Genomic DNA, 14,254 nt, shown 5'->3' with positions numbered 1-14,254 from the left:
GGGAAATAGATGGGGAAACAATGGAAGCAGTGTCAGACTATATTTTTTGGGGCTCCTAAATCACTGCAGATGGTGACTGCAGCCATGAAATTAAAAGACCCTTACTCGTTGGAAGGAAAGTTATGACCAAACTAGATAGCATAGTAAAAAGCAGAGACATTACTTTGCTAACAGAAGTCTATCTAGTCAAGGCTATGGTTTTTCCAGTGGTTATGCATGGATGTGAGATTTGGACTGTGAAGAAAGCTGAGCACCAGAAAATTGATGCTTTTGAACTGTGGTGTTGGCAAAGACTCCTGAGAGTCCCTTGGACTGCAATGAGATCCAACCAGTCCATCCTAAAGGACCTCAGTCCTGGGTGTTCATTGGAAGGACTGATGCTGAAGCTGAAACTCCAATACTTCGGCTCCCTCATGCGAAGTGTTGATTCATTGGAAAAGACCCTGATGCTGGGAGGGATTGGGGGTGGGATAAGAAGGGGACGACAGAGGATGAGATGGCTGGATGGCATCACCGACTCAATGGGCATGAGTTTGAGTAAACTCCAGGAGTTGGTGATGGAAAGGGAGGCCTGGCATGCTGCGATTCATGTGGTTGCAAAGAGTCGGACACGACTGAATGACTGAACTGAACTGAACTGAATGAGCTCAAGATTCATTCATATTATCACAAATAGCAAGATTTCTTTATGGTTAGTCCAACACCAATACATTAAAAGTATCTGCATAATCCTGATGTATAAACTTGGGGTATCACCACACCCTATGCACCCTTATAGTGAATAAGTATTTGGTAGGGGTATGTGTCTCTTATTCACTCAGTCTTGTGTGACTCCTTGTGACTTCATGGCCTGTAGCCCATCAGGCTCCTCCATCCATGGAATTCTCCAGGCAAGAATACGGAACTGGGTTGCCATGCCCTCCTGCAGGATATCTTCCCAATCCAGGGATCGAACTCAGGTCTCCTTCATTGCAAGTGGATTCTTTAACATCCGGGCCACCAGGGAAGCCCTTAGATGATGATAAAATAAATAAATAAATAAAAACAAAGCAAAAAATACTTACTTTAAATTTTAACAAAAAAATCAAGATGAAAATTAAAAGTAGTTAATGATATTTTTCACATGAACTTTCTGGATTATACAACTTTAAGAAACATGTAGAAATATCACTAAGCAGGAACCTATAATTTTCAAAATACTCTTTTAAAGTATATGTTGTATTATCACAAAGATCTTAAAATTGTCCATTATAGAAAACTGGATTCAAAATACTATTCCAAGGGCAGAAAACAGGAAAAAGTATCAATGAACCTTTCCAGTCACACCAGCCCTTCCCGAAGGTAGCAGTCAAATGGAGGGAAAGCTGGACACTCTTGATAAACACATGTGGGTTCTAATCCAGGTGTGGCCAGAGGTATAACTTGTATGAATCAGGGCAGGAGATTCAACCTCTCCAGTTCTCTGTTTTCGTTAAAATCTTTATGTATTTGACAACGGTTTACTGAATACCTCCCCAGCACCAGATTCGTTATGGAAAGAAAATCCTTTGATAAATGTGACAGGTGAGGTCACTGATTGCATTAGGATTTATTCTAGTGGAAAAGATGGGTATTTGAACAAGTAGTCAGAAACATGATAAGCTATGGAAACAGGAAGGACTCACTCTGTGGGAGCAGAGAGCAAGGGAACTTGGCTCCTAGTCAAAAGGGTTAGGAGTCACTGTCCAAGGAGCTGGTGCAGAAGCTAAAAATCTAAAAGATACATGGGAGGAAGCTGAACAAACTAAGGAAAAAACATTCTAGGAAAAGCAAAGCAAGGAAGGTAGTCCAGGATCATGGTATGTTCAGGGAACTGATCAGATCTGGTGTAGCTGGACTGGAGAGAGGAGAGGACAGGGCAGGAGTGAGGCTGAAACCCAGGCAAGGGCCAGATCTAGGAGAGACCCAGGACAGTGGGAAGATGCCATCCAACCATCTCATCCTCGGTCGCCCCTTCTCCTCCTGCCTTCACCTTTCCCGCATCATGGTCTTTTCAAATGAGTCAGCTCTTCACATGAGATGGCCAAAATATTGGAGTTTCAGCTTCAACATCAGTCCCTCTAATGAACACCCAGGATTGATCTCCTTTAGGATGGACTGGTTGGATCTCCTTGCAGTCCAAGGGACTCTCAAGAGTCTTCTCCAACACCACAGTTCAAAAGCATCAATTCTTCAGCACTCAGCTTTCTTTATTGTCCAACTCTCACATCCATATATGACCACTGGAAAAATCATAGCCTTGACTAGATGGACCTTTGTTGGAAAACTAATGTTTCTGCTTTTTAATATGCTATCTAGGTTGGTCATAACTTTCCTTCCAAGGAGTAAGCGTCTTTTAATTTCATGGCTGCAATCACTATCTGCAGCAATCTTGGAGCCCAGGAAAATATAGTCAGCCACTGTTTCTAGTGTTTCCCCATCTATTTGCCATGAGGTGATGGGACCAGATGCCATGATCTTAGTTTTCTGAATGTTGAGCCTTAGGCCAACTTTTTCACTCTCCTCTTTCATTTTCATCAAGAGGCTCTTTAGTTCTTCTTCATTTTTGCCATAAGGATGGTGTCATCTGTATATCTGAGGTTATTAATTTTTCTCTCCTCATTCTTGATTCCAGCTTGTGCTTCTTCCAGCCCAGCGATTCTCATGATATACTCTGCATATAACCTAAATAAGCAGGGTGACAATATACAGCCTTGACCTATTCTTTTTCCCATTTGGAATCAGTCTATTGTTCCATGTCCAGTTCTAACTGTTGCTTCCTGACCTGCATACAGGTTTCTCAAGAGGTAGCTTAGGTGGTCTAGAATTCCCATCTCTTTCAGAATTTTCTGTAGTTTATTGTGATCCATAAGTCAAAGGCTTTGGCATAGTCAATAAAGCAGAAATAGATGTTTTTCTGGAACTCTCTTGCTTTTTCAATGATCCAGCAGATGTTGGCAATTTGATCTCTGGTTCCTCTGCCTTTCCTAAAACCAGCTTGAACATCTGGAAGTTCACTTTTCACGTACTGCTGAAGCCTGACTTAGAGAATTTTAAGCATTACTTTACTAGAGTGTAAGATGAGTGCAATTGTGTGGTAGTTTGAGCATTCTTTGGCATTGCCCTTCTTTGGGCCTGGAATCAAAACTGACCTTTTCTAGTCCTGTGGCCACTGCTGACTTTTCCAAATTGGCTGGCATATTGAGTGCAGCACTTTCACAGCGTCATCTTTTAGGATTTGAAATAGCTCAACTGGAATTCCATCACCTCCACTAGCTTTGTTCATAGTGATGCTTCCTAAGGCTCACTTGGCTTCACATTCAGGCCTCCTCAGACAGCCATTTTGCTTTTTTGCGTTTCTTTTTCTTCGTGATGGTCTTTATCCCTGTCTCCTGTACAATGTCACGTACCTTCATCCATAGTTCATGAGGCTCTCTATCAGATCTAGTCCCTTAAATCTATTTCTCCCTCCCACTGTATTGTCATAAGGGATTTGATTTAGGTCATACCTGAATGGTCTAGTGCTTTTCCCTACTTTCTTCAATTTAAGAATGAATTTGGCCATAAGGAGTTCATGATCTGAGCCACAGTCAACTCCTGGGCTTGTTTTTGCTGACTGTATAGAGCTTTTCCATCCTTGGCCTCAAAGAACATAATCAATCTGATTTCAGTCTCAACCATCTGGTGATTTCCATGTGTAGAGTCTTCTCTTGTATTGTTGGAAGAGGGTGTTTGCTATGACCAGTGTGTTCTCTTGGCAGAACTCTATTAGCCTTTGCCCTGCTCCATTCTGTACTCCAAGGCCAAATTTGCCTTTTACTCCAGGTGTCTCTTGACTTCCTACTTTTGCATTCCAGTCACCTATAATGAAAAGGACATCTTTTGTAGGTTAGGCATCCAGCGCCCTTTATTTTTCTACTGACTACAAAAGAGTAGGCAGGAAAACATCCCAAGTTAGCCTGCTTTCTTACACCACTCAGTCACTGAGCAATACAAGAAGTAGCCCTTTTAGGGGTTGCAATTTCATTCTGCAAAGTGTTGGGAAGTTCCCCTTGGTCTATAAACTGAGTACAAGGGGATTGCTGCTGCTGCTGCTAAGTCACTTCAGTCATGTCCAACTCTGTGCATCCCTATAGATGGTAGCCCACCAGGCTCTGCCGTCCCTGGGATTCTCCAGGCAAGAACACTGGAGTGGGCTGCCATTTCCTTCTCCAATACATGAAAGTGAAGAGTGAAAGTGAAGTCGCTCAGTCCTGTCTGACTCTTTGCGACCCCATGGACTGCAGCCCACCAGGTTGCTCTGCCCATGGGATTTTCCAGGCAAAAGTACGGGAGTGAGTTGCCATCGCCTTCTCTGCTAAGGGGATTAACTAAAAGTAAAGTCAAAAAAACCTGATCAAAATCTCTGAAGCACTTTTCGGATTTTAAGTAGAAATGAAATGCAGGTCTGGTAACAAAGATTCAGTCACAGATGAGTCAGATCCAGAACCAGTTTAAACAAATATCTGTGTATCATATCTGCTCAATCAGAAGTCTTCCCATTTTCCAAACAAATGCTCTGTAGTATCATGTAAGATTCAGCATTCAGTTTTCCTCTCAGTCTACATATGAATTTTGACATGTTAGCACTGTGTTGAAAAGAGGGTGCAAACAAGTAGATGTATCAGAGGTTGAGAAGCAAAATAAGAGCTACTATTGTGGAAGGAAAAATATCGCCTTGCCCAACTGCTGACATAGTGTCTAACGCGTTAAGGCAAAGTTAAGGAACTGATCAGACCTCAAGATTCAATCTTTGAGTCTCATGTTTTGAGCTGTACATTCTGAACATAGACTTCCACAATATTATAGTTCACCATCATCATTTCAGGAAAGAATATGGGGAAAGAAAGAGTTGTCAGGAGATTTCATTTTCATCACAATATGGTTAATATTTAGTTTCTGGCAAATCAGATAATGTATGCAAGGTACCTATGTCAAGTAAGTACTGATATAATATGCTAAAACGTTTGCATGCATAGGTGCACACAGAAGACTTTTTCTAATGTTATCATAAAGCATGTTGAACATGCAAAGATAAAAATAAAGAGCCTTATGCCTAAAATGTTGTGTAATCTAAAGATACAATTACACTGTACCTAGGAGAATGGCAGACATCCATAAGATGGGTACTCAAAAAATACTATAACAACAACAGAAACAGATCCTATGAACACAACTGATTTCCTGTGAATAAAGGTATCTAAGGGGCTAATCCACATTATCTCTGTTTCTCATTTTAAATTCTTCCCTAAAATGCTATTCTTTCAATAAAGTGCAACTAATCTGCTTTCAAAAAGAGTGAGGTAGATAAAAGTTTGTCACCCTTGTAAACTAAGTGTACAAGATTATCACAGGTACAGGCAATTAATAAGCAGATCACCCTATACGCAGAGTCCCTGGGGACCCGTCACTAGCAGTAAAGGGATAGTTGAGATTTCATCTCAGTTACAAACAGAATTAGGCAGAGAAAACTTATACACCCTGTTCTCATGTTCTCCATTTTCATTTGAAATTGAGAATACACTTGAGATACTTTGAAGTGATATTATTGACTTGCATAACATTTTCTTTTTGTTCTCCAATGTGAATGTGCATTTTTCAAATAGCAAGCCTTCGATCTGAGTTGCTCCACCAGAACACTCTATAGAGACTGGAAACCATTTCTATACAAGGGTTTACTATGCTGAGAGGAAGACTACTCTAGCTTGGAAGAGGTTGGAAATATCCCATCTTGAACCTTCTTTCAGTCCTCCTCAGCCTAAACACGTTACTGAGAGGGGTCAAAAGTCACCAATTGCTCAAACAAAACCCAAATTATGCAGTGCTTCCATAAGGAAGCTAAGCTAAATGGAAACTCAGAGGTCACCAACTGGACTCCTAAATGCAGCAAGGGACAAACAGTAAAAATGCCTTTAAAGAGCAATAGATACATTCTTCTAAGTTCTACTGATTTTTACAAGTTGTCCAATAAGTTTAAATGACTAGCTTCTTAGGTATCAATGTAGAAACTAAATTGAACTATTAAAGAACGAGGAGGGAGTGGTAGCAGTAGTGGTGTGGTCAGTCCAAACTTTGAACTCTCAAAGCATCCAGCCTGCAAACCTGAAGCAACAGATGGTTTTATAAACCTGAACGTCCATAAATCTTCCCTTAAATTTTCCAAAAAAAAGGTTGTTTTCTTTGTGGGATTGGGGAAAATTTTTGCCATTGGGTATCTGAGCCCCCCAAATCCTAATAGATTTTTAAGTTTTCCTGCTCCGCATGCAGGAGACATGGGGGACAGAGGCCAAGAGAACAAGCTCAGAGCACAGCGTCATCTGGCAGCTGTCTTGCTGGGGAGAGAAGGCTGAGCTTCTATTTCTCAACCTTGACTGTCTCACTGTAGTCATCGCAACTTAATGAAGTTCTAAGATTTTAAGCATTCATGGACTGAGTTTAGAGATTCCACCTTCAATTGGAAAATTAGTATATATTTCTGATTTTCAATTACAACTCCAAATCTCCAGTTTTTAAATCATATTCAGCAGTGGCCAGAAAGAGGGAATGATGGGGGAAAGACTTCCCTGATTTTGTTCTTTAGTCACTGATTTGTGCCTGATTCTTTTTGAAACCTCATGGACGGTCACCAACCAGGCTCCTCTGTCCGTGGGGTTTCCCTGGCATGAACACTGGAGTCGCTGCCGTTTCCTGGTCCGGGGGATCTTCACCGCTCAGGAAACCGACCCGGGTCTCCTGTTGGCAGCTGGGTTCTTTACTGCTGAGCCAGCAGGGTACCTTTAATTTGTAACGGAGTCAACTTTATCCCTACAACTTTTAATGTGTGTGTTTGAGCTACCCATTTCCCACATCCTACCCGGAAGATCATGCAGGAAGAGTAGAGAAAATTGGAGGGAAAGAGGGGCAGACCAAAGAGCGATTGGTGGCCAAAATGAAAATCGGCTCATTTCACTTGTCAAGGTCTTTGTACACACCCTATGTGAAGGGCATCTGTGTGCCAACTTTGTCAGGATGGGATTCAATCAGGCAAGAGTCTGCAAAAATATGAGGCTTTGATTTTGCGTCAAAAATTAGTGAATCAGAAAAGGGCAACTGTTCTTGGCAGACGCAGCTATATTACATAGTTTGGCCAATGAAATACGTAAGCATCCCATTATTTCCTGTTCTTACATCCATTTCCTGCTCTATTCAACCCTTCGTTTCACATCACCTTATCTTCCTTCCTTTCTTCCCAGATTTCTTTCTTCCTTAAGTGCATGAAACCCTTATCTCCTTGTTTATCACAATGAGACTAAGACCAGCATGGATATAAAAATTGCTTTGTAAATAATGAAGCTTTGAAACAATCTCAATCATGATTATTTTTCTAATGCCCCAATATACAAAAGATAGAGTGCAACGGAAGACATGAGAAATGCTAAATGCTTAAGATGGCTTACCTTTAGAATATTATGTTCAAGATCATGTAATAATCACATCAAAGTGTATTAGGAATTGTTAGTCTAGAGAGGTTTCAAATTCCATAGAAAATGGAAAACAAAACATGGAATGACTTCAAGCTTCAAGGTATATATAACAAGAAATTTCAACAATCTGAGCTGTTGAGTCCTGGGGTGGATGGATCATTAAAGGAGACTGTGGACTGACTTCCCAGGAATTGTATAAGGAGCAGAATGGTGACCATCTGATGTGGATCCCACTCTGTAACCAAAAGGGCTGAGAGAAATCAGATCACCCCGATCCTATTTTCTAGTTCCAAAATTTAATCAAATCATTAAGTTTTAAAGACTGTTATGCAAAGTTCCTATAACTTTAACACAAACCCTCAGATTTAAAAATGGAAATCTTCCTACAGAATGGAAAAGTAGTGAAAATTCCAGCTGTTATGGTAACAAATAATAAAAATATATTTTCAAATGCAACAGATGGACATTTTAACAGAAGCCAGTTCAGATGAGACTTCTGTTTATAAGACACCCCCAGAAGTTCAAAAATCTGAGGTGGTGATAGGAAAACAAGAGCAAGATTCTCAGTTTTTGCATGTAGCCCCACAAAGGCTGTATGATATGAAGTGTCCAGAAAAAAATATATTTCAGCCACATGAAAAATGTCAAATATCAGGGATTGGTCATCATAAACACTGTTACAGACCATCCACACCAAAGTTAATGACATCCTTGTTAGAAGATCTTTCAGCTACTGTTTATGTATATCTATATGAATATACTGATGTCTATGTATTTATTTTTATTTGAATATTTTTATTTTAAGAAAATGCAGGAGGAATGTTAAAATTCTCTTCTGATTTGAAGGTTTTGTGTGGGATTTTCAGTTTTTTCATTTATATATTACTCTGAAGATAAGAGAATTAGGGCAGCCTGTTAAGGCCAAATTTTTTATCTTCAGTCACTGGAAAATGGGAACAAGACTTTCTTTGCATGCCAGTCATTTATTATGTGGGGAGTGAGTGTGTGTGTGTGTGTGTGTGTGTGTGTGTGTGTGTGTGTGTGTGTGTGTGATGGGTATATGTATACAAGCATAAGACAGCCACTGATGCTCAAGTAGCTTGAAAAATTTCATATACCACCAATCTAATCCTGACAAGAGGAGTCCAGCCTGGAAAACAAAACCTCTCCCACAGTGATACCTACCCTCAGCCTTTTGGATCTACTTTAAAAACACAAATGATACAGGCGGAGGCTTTCATTTCACACAAGAAGCATCAGGTGATAAGGGACTTTGTCACCTTTGGGGACTAAGAACCCAGTTATAACATTTCTATGGAAGCTGACTTGTTAAATTTGCCCTCAAAGATAAGGATCCTACCAAAGCACTAGAAAGAGGAGAAGCAGGGTCCAGTTAAATGTGAGGCCAGAGACTGAGGGCTATTCATCCACTGATAACAACTTAATTATTAATCCTTTTGCTTAAGTGATATTTAAGCATCGAAAAAGTCTCCATTTTGCCTTTCTCAGTAGACAGTACAAAGTTCTTCATTTTCGTTTGTAGACACCAACATATATAAATCAAATGCCATGATTAGTGACTAGCAAGCAGAGTATTGTTTGAGACAGAATTGGCAAATAAAACTGTAAGATATTTAAATATATTCTATAAGAATATGATAGATGTATATATTATTTTTTAAATTGACTTTTAACTGGAGTACAATTCTTTCCAATGTGTTGGTTTCTGCTTTACAATGATGTGAGTCAGCCATAAGTGTACATATACCCCCTCCCCCTTGAGTCCCCCACTCGCACCCCGTCCCGCTTCTCCAGGTGGTCACACAGACGGGGTGAGCTTCCTGTGGCATACAGCCACTGCCCACCAGCTGTCTGTTAACATTTTACAGATGGTAATGTACTGTGTTTCATTGCTACTCTCAATTCAACTTGCCCTCTCCTTCCCGCATTGTATGCACAAACCTGTTCTCTGTCTGTGTCTCTCTTTCTGCCCTGAAAACAGGTTAATCAGTGCCATTTTTCTAGATTCCATATATACTCATTAATATACAACATTTCGTTTTCTCTTTCTGACTTACTTCACTCTCCATAACAACTGTACGTTCATCTACCTCAGCTCGTGACCCAAATTCAGTTCTCTTTAAGGTAAATTAAAATTCCCTTGTATAGATGCACCACAACTTCTTTATCCATTCCTCTCTCAGTTCACATCTAGATTGCTTCCATGTCCTGGCTATTGTAAACACTTTTGCAATGAATTTTGGGGTACATGTGTCTGTTTGAATTATGGTTTTCTCTGGGTATATGCCCAATAGTAGAATTTCTAGGACATATCGTAGTATTGTTAGGACTTCCCTGATGACTCAGCTGCTAAAGAATCTGCCTGCAATGAGGGAGACACAGACGATGGTTCAATCCCTAAGTCGGGAAGCTTTGCTGGAGGAGGAAATGGCAACCCACTCCAGTATACTTGCCATTTCCACCTACCCCTCTGCCATAATGCTGACCCACATATACATATGTATTAGAAAGATCTTCCCTTTCTATTAAGTTAACATACCTATCATCTGACATGTTTACTTTTTACTTTTTGAAGAGAACACAGGCAAGTTCCACTCTCTTAGACAGCATCAATTATACAACACAATTTTATCAGTTATAGCCATCATGCTATACATTAGATCCTCAGACCTTATAATTTTAATATGTTAAAATGTATAACTTTTTACAAACCCGTCCCTATTTCCCCCACCCTTGAGACCTTGGCAATCACTTTCCTACTCTGTTTCTGAGTTCCATTTTTTTTTTTTTCTAATTCTTTACAATTGACATCATACAGTATCCGTCTTTCGCTAACTTATTTCACTTAGAATAAGGCCCTCCAATTTCATCCATGCTGCCAAATATGGAAGAATTTCTTTCTTCCTTAATGGTCAAATAAAATTCACATATATATATCACATCACATTGTTTTAATCTCTTCACCTGCTGACAGATACGTAGATTGTTCCCGTAATAGTTTGTTTCTAGGCTACTGTGAATATAGATGCAATGAATATGGGAGTACAGATTTCTCTTTGAGATAATTATTTCATTTCCTTTCAATATATATTCAGAAGTGAATATATATCCAGAAGTGGAATTAATGGCCACATAACAGTTCTTTTTGAAATTTCGTGAGAAACTTCCAGAAGGTATTCCATGGAAGTTGCACCAATATACATTCCTACCAATAATGCATTAAGACCCCCATTTTCTACACATCCTCAATCACACTTATTTCTTACTTTTTGGTGAAAGCCATTTAAATAGGAATGATCTGGTATATGTTGTATTTTTGATTTGCACTTCCCTGATAGTGATATTGAGCATTTTGTCATATAATTCTTGGGCATTCTGTATGTCTTATTGAGGTGAGGGAAATGTCTCCCTTAAAAAATAGCATGCATTTTGTATACTGTATTTGAATATATAAACTCATTTACCTAGCCATATACAAAAACAAATTACAGAAATACAAATAATCCCATTTACAATTGCATCAAAAAAATACATAGAAATATATTTAAGCAAGGTGTTGAAAGATCTATGTATGAAAACATTCAAGAGACGCATGAAAGAAATGCTTATAAGACACAAAAGGAAACATATTTCATATTTATTGACTGGAAGAATTAATATTGTTAATACATCCATACTAGCCAAATCTATCTACATATAAACTGCAGTCTCTTTCAAAATTCCATGGCACTTTTCACCAAATTGAAAAAAAAAAAAAAATTCTACAACTTGTATAATAATGTTGTTCTTGCTGTTCACTTGCCAGGTCATGTCTGACTCTTTAAGACTCCAGGGACTGCAGTATGCCAGACTTCCCTGTCCCTTACCATCTCCTAGAATTTGCCCAAGTTGATGCCGTTTGAATTGGTGATGCCAGTCAACCATCTCATCCTCTGTCAACCTCTTTTTCTTCTGCATTCAATATTTCCCAGCATCAGGATCTTTTCCAGTGAGTCAGCTTTTCACATTAGGTGGCCAAAGTATTGGGGCTTCAGCTTCAGCATCAGTCCTTCCAAAGAGTATGCAGGGCTGATTTCCTTTAAAGTTGACTGGTTTGATCTCCGTGCTATCCAAGGGACTCTCAAGAGTCTTCTACAGCACCACAGTGCGTAAACATAAGTTCTTCAGTACTCTTCCTTCTTTATTGTCTGTCCAGCTCTTACATGCATACACGACTACTGGAAAGAGTATAGCCTTGACTGTACAGACTTCTGTCGGCAAAGTGATGTTTTTGCTTTTAACACACTGTCTAGGTTTCTCATAGCTTTCCTGGCAAGAAGGAATCGTCTTCTAATTTCATGGCTGCAGTCACAATCCACAGTGATTTTAGAGGCTAAGAAGAGGAAATCTGTCACTGCTTCCATCTTTTCCCCTTCTATTTGCCATGGAAGTGATGGGACCAGATGCCATGATCTTCACTTTTTTGATATCGAGTTTTAAGCCAGCTTTTTCACTCTCCTTTTTCACCCCATCAAGAGGCTCTTTAGCTCCTCTTCCCTTTCTGCCATTAGAGTGGTATCATTCACATATCTAGGGTTGTTGATATTTCTCCCAGCAATCTTGATTCCAGCCTTTAGGACTCATCTCGTCCAGCATTTCGCATATGCTCTGCATATAAGCTAAATCAGCAGGGTGACAATATACAGCGTTGACGAACTCCTTCACCAATTTAGAGCCAGTTTATTGTTCCTTGTCTGTTTCTCACTGTTGCTTTTTGAACTGCATACAGGTTTCTCAGAAGACAGGTAAGTTTGGTCTTGTATTCCCATCTCCGTAAGAGTTTTCCACTTTGTTGTGATCCACATAGTTTGGTGAGGTCAATGAAGCAGATGATTTTCTGGAATTCCCTTGCTTTTTCTATGTTCCAGCAAATGTTGGCAATTTGATCTCTGGGTCCTCTGCCTTTGCTAAACCGAGCTTGAACATCTGGAATTTCTATGTTCAGACAATGCGGAAGCCTAGCCTGGAGGAATTTAACATAACCTTACTAGGATGGCAGATGAATAAAACTGTTCAGCGGCTTGAACATTCTTTAGTACTGCCCTTCTTGGGAACTGGGATGAGGAATGACCTCTTCCTGTCCTCTGGTCCCTACTGGTTTTTCCAAATTTTCTGACATATTGAGCGGAGCACTTTACTAGCATCATCTTTTAGGATTTTAAATAGATTTGCTGGCATTCTATCACCTCCACTAGCTTTATGGGCAGCAGTGCTTCTTAAGACCCACTTGACTTCACATTCCAGAACATCTGGCTCTGAGTGAGAAAATACACCATTGTGATGATCTGGGTCATTAAGATTTATTTATTTATTTATTTTTGTATAGTTCTTCTGTGTACCTTTTCCATCTTTTCGTGGTCTATTCTGCTATATTAAATCACAAAATACCAAAGAGTCAAAGTGATCTTGGGAAAGAACAACAACGTTCGAGACTAGGGTTGCTGATTTCAAATTGTATTAGAAAGCTATAGTAATCAAAACAGAATGATTTGCTTCTGGCACGAAAGCAGACACATAGATCAACAGAGCAGAACAGAGAAGCAAGAAAGAAACACACACCCATATATTGTAAGTTAGCTTATGAAGAAGGAGTCAAGACTATCAAGTGGGAAAAGGAGAAGCTTTTCAAATATTGCACTGGGAAAACTGGATAATGCTATGAAAAAAATGAAACTGTGCCCCTGTCTTTTACCATACACAAAAATCAACTAAACAGGGATTAAAAAGATGAACATAAAACTTGAAGCGATTAAACCCCTAGAAGAAAACATTGAGGCAATCTTACTGCCTTCTGTCTTTTAAATGAGCTTTTGGGTTTCACACCAAAATCCAAGGCAACAAGGCAACCACTGCAAAAACAAACAAGTGACACCACATCAAACTTCAAACAAAGGAACGTCAACAAAATCAAATGGCAATTCACAGATTGACAGAAGGTATTTCCAAATCATATATTTCAGTTCAGTTCAGTTCAGTCGCTCAGTCGTGTCCGACTCTTTGCGACCCCATGAATCGCAGCATGCCAGGCCTCCCTGTCCATCACAAGCTCTCGGAGTTTACTCAAAATCATGTCCATCGAGTCGGTGATGCCATCCAGCCATCTCATCCTTTGTCTCCCCTTCTCCTCCTGCCCCCATATATTTGATAAGAGCTTAATATCCAAAAATACATGAGACATACAACTCAAGGGCAAAAAACACCAAATAATCCAAAATTTTAATGGAGCTTTAGAAAATTAAGAGTTTCAATAAATCTGAAGATTAGACTGTAGATGAGAGACACAGCAAGGTTTTCCCTCTAGAACAACAAAAGCCTGTGCCTTGTTGTTATTACTTTATTCATCTCCACTCATTTGTTTGACAATTACAGTTCAAAGTGTACATTCTTCAGTCAATAGAAATCACCCCACACTGAGCTATAATATGTACTAAGAACAGCCACACTGGGAAAAAAACAAACTAATATTTGCATACCTACTGAGACATATAAAAAGCAAGGTAATCTCCAGAGTCGACCACTCCATTGTTTTCTATATTTCATTTCAAAATTGAGCCACTAAGTAAGGAAAATGAGTTAAGAGACCTCAATGATATAGAGAGAAAATCAGTTTCAAATGGGAGCATTAATGGATTATAATTTGGAGGTACTTTATTACTAGTGTTGTAACTGTAGTC

Source organism: Cervus elaphus, chromosome 7 (assembly GCF_910594005.1).
Source record: "Cervus elaphus chromosome 7, mCerEla1.1, whole genome shotgun sequence".
Lineage (NCBI taxonomy): Eukaryota > Metazoa > Chordata > Mammalia > Artiodactyla > Cervidae > Cervus > Cervus elaphus.
Note: the sequence above shows the minus strand (reverse complement) of the source record.